Genomic DNA, 8,242 nt, shown 5'->3' on the forward strand with positions numbered 1-8,242 from the left:
AATGTACGGGCCGGATTTTTACCCCCCGGAATTTTACCCCCGGAATTTTACCCCCGGAATTTTACCCCCCGGAATTTTACCCCCTGGCCGATTTTAGAAATTGAATGATTGGTTTTCTTATTTCTGTTTTTAATTAATTGTAAACATTTCATTATTTAGTGGCCTATCTTTATTTATTTATTTTGTAATCTCATTCAGTTGATTGTATATACGTCATAATAAGCAAAAAATGGCTTCAAAGATCGAATCCTAATACTTGAATCTCAAAATTAAAATTAAAACATGTTCGATTATAGTTAATGTCACAAATAAATTAAGATAGGCTACTTAATTGAATGAACGAAGTGAATTCTCATACATGACAAAATGCATCTCTTTGGGACGCAATAGCCTTAGAAATACTATGTATATCCAACTTGAAGTGTTGCACAAAGATTTTATAGCATAATATCTTGAGAATATCAGTTGTTGAAGAATATTTATTCTGTAATAATTATAAAATCTTAAAAAAACCATTTTAATTTTCCCCCATAAGAATAACATTAAGAGCTACCTTCTTCTTCTATTTTTTTGTTTACATTTTACAAGCAACAATTTGGGATTTACTCAAGGGAGGTACAGAAGAGGATTCGATGACGTCAGCTGTCAGAAAAAAAGTTGTTGACGTAATCGATTGAGCGATCTGTTGAAGGTGGAATATCGTACTCGTACTAAGTTTATCACTATCGTATCGTTTCGACTTTCGTTATTGTATGGCTGTCGGCTGCCGTTTGTTTATGTTTATGTGCTTTCCTCATCACTCTCCTCCTTCACTTCAACTAAGTTACTAAGTTTAAGTTTACTATTTATTTATAGGCCTACATACAGTTTAAAGTTAAAGGTAAGTAATTATTCCTAATTAACTTTTGAGGTATTAATAATTAGGCTTAAGTTATGGCTATTTTTAATTTGTATTATTGACCACATGATAGTCCAAACCCAGAAAAACCTAATCTTAACCTGATTTGCTTAGTTAATATAGGCTAGGCATAGGCTAGTCATTGATTTGTGTTTGTAAAAGTCAGGCCCAGAGTAGGATGACCAGGTTGTTTCAGAATAAAAACAGGACATTCAAACAAATCTCGGCCTCCCCCGTAACTTACAACACACACCTGAGTGTCTAATTAAATTACACAGAGGGTCTCTTATTTGCTAATTTTGTTGAGGTAGAAATCAAGTACGTTTAGGCCCTTTTATCAACCTGTTTTTAAGCTTTTAGACCAGTAAACTTACCTAATCTTATTTTCCATTAAAACTTATTTACACATCACACGATTGTCATAGTTGTTTTAAAAATACATTAATGGCATGCAGCTAGGGGCTAGGCAAGGTAAATACTTTTGTGAATCACCACATAGGCCAACTGAGAATAAAATAATCCAAAAAAATTTTTAAGGGTTTTAGATCTTAGGGTACAGTTTCTTAACTGGGCTATGCTAATATCGATTGAAACTATCGATTCGATTAGCAAACTTTCATGCGATTTTTTCACCATCAGCAAGTTTGGTTGGTTAGGTTAGGTTATGATAGTTTTTATAATAGATATATTTTAAAAAATTTAAAATATATAAAAAAAATATATATTTTAAAAATATCGATTATTAATCAATATTTCCAATTCGATAGTTTCAATTGATATAAGCATAGCCCAGTTAAGAAACTGTACCCAGATCTTATTACAAGATTTATTACGGGTACAGTTTCTTAACTGGGCTATGCTAATATCGATTGAAACTATCGAATTGGAAATATTGGTTAATAATCAATATTTTAAAATTTATCTATTATAATGTAAAATTAAACTATCATAACCTAACCTAACCTACCAAACTTGCTGACGGTGAAAAAATCGCATGAAGGTTTACTAATCGAATCGATAGTTTCAATCGATATCAGCATAGCCCAGTTAAGAAACTGTACCGTACCCTTTATTACTAATAAAACATAGGTGGTAATAGCCTACCGGTATGTGAAACTAAGTTATTGATTTTAAGTATCATGAGCATCTTAAATTTAATTTTGTTATCGTTAATTTGTATGCTGGGAATAAACTTAGGCCTACAGTTAACTTATAAGTTAAATTAGGCCTACAGAAATTCATAATAAACTAAAAAAATGTTTTCTGTTTTGTTCTAAGAATAACTTGCTCACTTGCTTAAGAATAACATTCGGTTAAGTTATCCTTTTCGCAGAGGATACGCAACCGGGACCGTGGACGTGGATTATGCGTCCGGCAGTTATGCCTACAGTCATAACCTAACCTAACCAACCAAACTTGATGATAATGAACAAATCAAATGAAGGTTAAATTCTGTTCATAAAATAAAAATAAATGCCAAAAATTCTAACCAAAGATGTACAGTTAAGAAGAAATGGGATTCTAAGCAAGATCTTTGACAAAAAGTTAGTAACTTCTAGGGCCTATCACCGATGTGATTCGATCTAGATCGATGCCAGGGAGCTGTTATACGAGCAGTAAACACGCCGCGACAGGCTCCGAGGGAGCCCGAAGGTCGCCGAACTGTGAATTTCCACTCCTGATAAGTCGCCTGGGAACTATCCTGTCGGAGAAGTATGGTGGGGTGAAGCACGGATCTGCTGTGTAAAAGCTGCCTGTATAACAGTAGGTACTCGCATGATTTCTGTCGCGTTTTTTCCGCCAGTTTTACCGGTCCGGTCGCGTTGTCCACGCTGACGCCAGGTTTACAGTGTCCAATGCGACAGATAAAACGTTCGTATAACTTGCACACAGTGACGTCCATTGCTCGGTAGGCTTGGCGTCTACGCGGCGAAAAATCTGTCGCGTTTTTTCTGTCCATATAACATGGGCCTTAGGCATACACAATTTCATTCAACAATTACAAGGAATTAAGTTAGCTTATGCATGGATAGGTATATCTGTCATAAGTAAATAAGATAAACCTAATTCACAATTAGTGAATGCAACAAATAGGAAACATACCTTCTGTTGCTGTATCTAGGTTATGTTATGTTCACTCCTAGGGGCCAGTTGTGGAATCAGGTCTGGATTTACTTATTGTTTTGGGAAATAGAATGGTTATAACAGTCAAACACACCTAAGAAGGTAGTTACTTAGCCGAAAGTATAAAACGATTAAATAAGACTAAAAAGTTTTTTTGTTTTTGTAGATCGACTTCTTCCAAAGGATTGGGGGCGCAACAGTGGTGGACTCTGGCTGTCAAGCCCTCATCAGATCGCGGACAAACGAAGTAGATGTTAGCTTCAGTTGGGAGGGAAGGAAGGGAAAGAGGACCCTCCACAGCCTCAACTTCATAAAACACTGGAGAGTGAGTATAATAGTTGCCTACTAATAGTTACTGGAATCTAATGAAATTTAAATAATAGTCCCTGAAAAGTTATTTTACCTGGGGAGCAGTGATTAACTCTTTTGTTTGAGTTATAATTTTAAATCTATTTTTAAAAAGCTACCCAACTTAATATTTATGAACACTCTTTTTTTAAAGGTGTGTGAAATATTTGATTTATTTAAATCTAATCTGTATCTAATCATGGGGAGACTGTGGGAAAAATGTGTAAGGATGAGATGCTGTTTTTTTTTTTTCTAAAACTAATAGGCTAATGTTAAACGTGAATCCGTTCTATATTCATCATTAGGTTCAATTAAAACCCTCTTATGTTCCCAACCGGAGACTTTATTTGGGGCCCCTAATTTAAACCAACAAAAACAGAAAATATCAAAAAGAAAAAGAAGAAATAGTTATAAAAAAAGTTAAAGGAAAATTTTAACAAGCTAACAACAAGTTTAAATTCTTTTAGCGAATTTCCCATATAGGGAATAAGCTATTACTGTAGGTCTCATGGTAAGACCTCGACCCGGGACCGATTTACTTTTTCATTTTGGGGTCCTCCATAGGCCAAAAACACCCTCCGTTTAAATTTATATATATATATGAAATATATACATATGTATGTATATGTCCGTTAGCGTGATATCTCGAGCAAAAATGAACCGATTTTGATCAAATTTGGTACTAATGTATAACCTACGTTTATTCAAAATAATTTGAACAGACTATGGGAACGAGGGTTTATGGGGGGTTTTATGGGGTAAAAATTGGGTTTTCTGATTTTTGACTCTAAAAACACATAACTTCACGATTTCTTTCCATACCATTTTGTATAGCTTATAAAAGAAATAATTTTGTATATTGAAGCGTTGTTGTATGCCTATCGGTTACGGAGATAATCGAAAAATATTGTAAATTAATAATTTCTATGTTATTCTCATGGAGAAAAACTGTTGTAGGCTAGTTTGCTTGTAGGCTATATTATATAGGTAAATATATTTTTGTCAAATTTGACAATTTTGTTTGTTTCATTCTAGTTTATGAACATTTCAATTGAAATAAAAAAACACTTCAATACCTTCCTTCCTTGTAGCAGCAAACCTAAGTACAGTACTCATTATAATCAATGTTACCTATTTAAATAGGAAATAAATCTTACAATTTTAAGGGAATGCAGTAGAGTCCCGAAAACTCGGCGTAATGTGGACTGGAAGGGTGTCGAGTTTGTGAAATGTCGGGTTATTGGGAACTAGGGTTATAAATAAGAACCATACAATTTGTAATCCTTTTAGCTGCCTTATTTATTTATATTTATATTACAAGTCAGTATTAAGTCATCAGATATAGTACAATAAATCCTTGGTACAAGTTGGGAATGATTTAACTTGAGCCCATGTTTAACTCATGTCGTACTCAAAAATCACTAATTTTCTGAGCCAGGTGATGGCCGAGTTATCCAGACTGCCGGGTTATCGAGTGCCGAGTTTGCGAGACTCTACTGTACTTAAGTAGAAATCCAGCCCAGTAAATGGAAATTTGCTTAGTCTGCAGGGTTGCTGTGGCGGGGGTATTTGATATCCATAACATAAAAAAACTTTTTGTAAATCATTACTTGGCCTCTATTAATCTAGGTAACTACAGTTGGCTCTCAAAAATCGGACATTTACTTAAATAGGCCCATTAGAATGTCAGTTTGCCAAAAATGTTTGACTACCAATGTGTGGTGATTTTCCCAATTTCATGGCGATCGTAGGTGGCAATGGTTTCATGATCACAGGATATGTTAACGATTTCGTTGTGATCGTAGGATAACTGAGGTTAGTTTGACCTAGGTCCGCAAGTACTCTAATTACGGCACTGTTATTAGTAATGATTATTTCTGGATACACGAATAAGCTAGAGTATGTAGGCTATGTCTAAAAGGTCTACCAGACCAGTCCAAGTAGATGACAGAGAAGTGTTGATGAACGAGTCTATTTGTGGGTCTCCTTAATCCTGAACATTGGATGCGCCATTTTGCTTTGCTTCGACCACGTACTATGCTTACTACTCAAACCGGCCCTGCAAAATATTCCCGAGTTTATACTCATAAAGTATTTAGTATTAACTAATTAGTGTCCAGTGGCATCACCGCCATGTCGGATTATCAAGGGTAAATTGTTTTGAACCCCCGTAAAAAGTCTTCTTCTAAGTTAACCCTCCCAGTGTTACTTGACGAAAATTCGGCAAGCACCACACTTTGTATAGTGTTACTTGCCGATTTTTCGACAAGCAGACATCGTTTACGGCGAAGGCTCTATAACTGACTGAATCGGATTGAACTGGATCGAGTTAGGTATCGTTCTTTCCGTTACATTCTAAGCTGTCTCCAGATGTCTGTCTCAGCGCTGTATTTTTCTCCTAGCCGATCATAATTGATGCAGACAGCTGACGTGCGTGTATTTGTAAACAGCTAGGTTCCCCCGGACCGATGACTGATGTGTTTTATTACGTTTATCATTGTTTTAGTGTTAAAAATCAAAAGTAGTGATATACGTGGTGCATTATAAGAAGATTTATGTGGTTTTGAAGTGCTGGTTGATGATCCTGAAGAAGTAGGTAGTGATATTGATGTAAATTATCAGCCAGATTCCTAGCTATGGTTAGGCTATGCATTCTTAGCTAAACGCTATGTACTGAAATCAGTTTTTTGCCCATAACTTATTTATTTGCAAATCTACTTCCTTATATTATTAGGCCTATATATTTGTAATCCTCATAAAATTTAGAACAAAGTGGCTATTTTCAAATATTTATAGGCCTATAATTTATACAATTTCATTGAGCGCGAACTTATTTTTTTTTTTGAAAATTTTTGAAATTATATTTTTTTTACCTAAAAATTTTTTCCGTTTTAATAAAACCTTGCAAATGCGCCAAAAATTGGTGGACATTAAGGCCTAAACTATGGACACTTGGAGGGTTAAAGGACAAAGTAGAAACGACCTTATGAGAAAATACCCCCGCCGCAGCAAACCTGCCGACTAAGCGAATTTCCATTTGTCTGAATTGATTTTCAGTGAAATATATTTTAATAACATTAGGTTTAACGAGTACCTAGGTTTGCTGCTACAAGGAAACTAATAAAGTGTGTTTTTGAGTAAAATATTGATAGCTTAGTACAAAATAAATAAATTTGCCAAGTTTGATCAAAATATATCCATAAACAAGCAAACTACAACATTTGACAATATTCTCCATAAGAATAACATGGGTATTTTAAATTTACAATTTTTTTAATTTTCTCCGTTACTAATAATCGAACAAAAATACTTTTATATACTAAATTATTTGTTTTTTTAAGCTCTTTAAAGAGGTCTAAAGAGAAATCGGGAAATTTTGTGTTTTGAGGGTCAAAAGTGAGAAAAACCAATTTTTACCCCATAAAACCCCCCGTAAAGCCCCGTTCCCATGGTCCGATCGTGCTGGTTCGCGAACTCATTCAAGTTTATCCCGCTTTACACCTTTAAACCAAATTTCATCAAAATCGGACAAAAATTACTCAAGTTATCGCGTTCACGGACGTATATATATATATATATATATATATATATATATATAAGTCTATATATATATATATATATACATATATAAAAATTTGAACGAATGGTGTTTTTGGCCTCTGGGGACATCAAAATGAAAAAGTAAATCGGTCCCGGGTCTAGGTCTTACCGTGCCACCTACGGTAATAGCTACTTCCCTATAGGGAAATTCGCTAAAACTGAATCAAACACATTAACACTTGCTTATAACATAACAATTATAGTGAAAACTCTGTGGTATCACATTGTAAAATCATGTTTCAGGTGTTGTTGCAGCTTCTCACGGAGACAATGTCACATACAAGGCATTTGAAACCAAGGTTAAAGAATGGTTCCGGCAGGCTCGATGATTAAATTTTCAAATGTAAAGCTGTACTTGATTTATTAAGATTACATTTTTAATTGTAAAGCTGTACTTTGTACTTATTGCCTACTGTTCTGATTTTAGTTTTGTTGGGTACAAATTCAATTCTAATTACTAAATATATGATATTATGTTAATAATTCTAGAATGATTAGTTTTCCTTTTGATTAATGAGAATTTGTTTCCTATAAAGTAACACATTTTTATGCATTCAATTCAAACAAATACTAACACACCATGAATGAGTGAAGACAATTTAAAAAAATAAATTAGAACTTACCACAGTTTTCATAGTACTACCGTACTGACCATAGTTTATCGCCTAAAGAGTCACCCTTAAAAGTGCCTCAAGTTTTTTGGATGAGTAATATTTTTATAATAATTGACTTTAGCTGAGAACTAATCCATCTTTCTTATGTTGATTACTGACAGAACATTTATTATTATGTTTATTTAGGTGCTAAACATAATTGGATAAATTGATTCTTAATACAATTTAATTAGATTCAGATATTTTTTGCATTACTGTACATAATTAAGATGATTTACATAAATAATACTTAAATTTACATATTATTGCTTCAGTTTAGCTTGTACAAAATTTACATTCCATATACATATATCATTGACGTATTATTTTTGTATATGGTTTACGTAAATTGACGTATTAGTAATACGTATTATTTACAAAATAAAGTGGGACGTATAGACGTAAAATAGAAGTATTCTATATCAATTCAATATGTATAATTTATTTTGGATTTACTTTGGCTCAAAGTAAATAATACATATTATATACTTCTGTGTGCTGACTGGGCACGGACCTAGTATAAGCATGGTATAAGCATTGACTATGAATCCTTAAGGATTCATAGTCAATGGTATAAGTTAATACCTTGGATAAAGAACACTCAAACTGATGATTAATT

General features: G+C 33.7%; 1 long non-coding RNA gene across 1 annotated transcript; it reads left to right on the forward strand.

The window, feature by feature from the left end:
- The first annotated feature begins 3,143 nt into the window (after positions 1-3,143).
- On the forward strand, positions 3,144-7,358 carry LOC129001599 (uncharacterized). The gene is made up of 2 exons (XR_008491473.1): positions 3,144-3,347; positions 7,214-7,358. It is a non-coding gene; the product is annotated as an uncharacterized LOC129001599 (long non-coding RNA).
- Positions 7,359-8,242: the final 884 nt, after the last annotated feature.

The sequence above is a fragment of the Macrosteles quadrilineatus genome, unplaced genomic scaffold (assembly GCF_028750875.1).
Source record: "Macrosteles quadrilineatus isolate MER2022 unplaced genomic scaffold, UCM_ALF_1.0 Scaffold_8__2_contigs__length_117827958, whole genome shotgun sequence".
Taxonomy (NCBI): Eukaryota; Metazoa; Arthropoda; class Insecta; order Hemiptera; family Cicadellidae; genus Macrosteles; species Macrosteles quadrilineatus.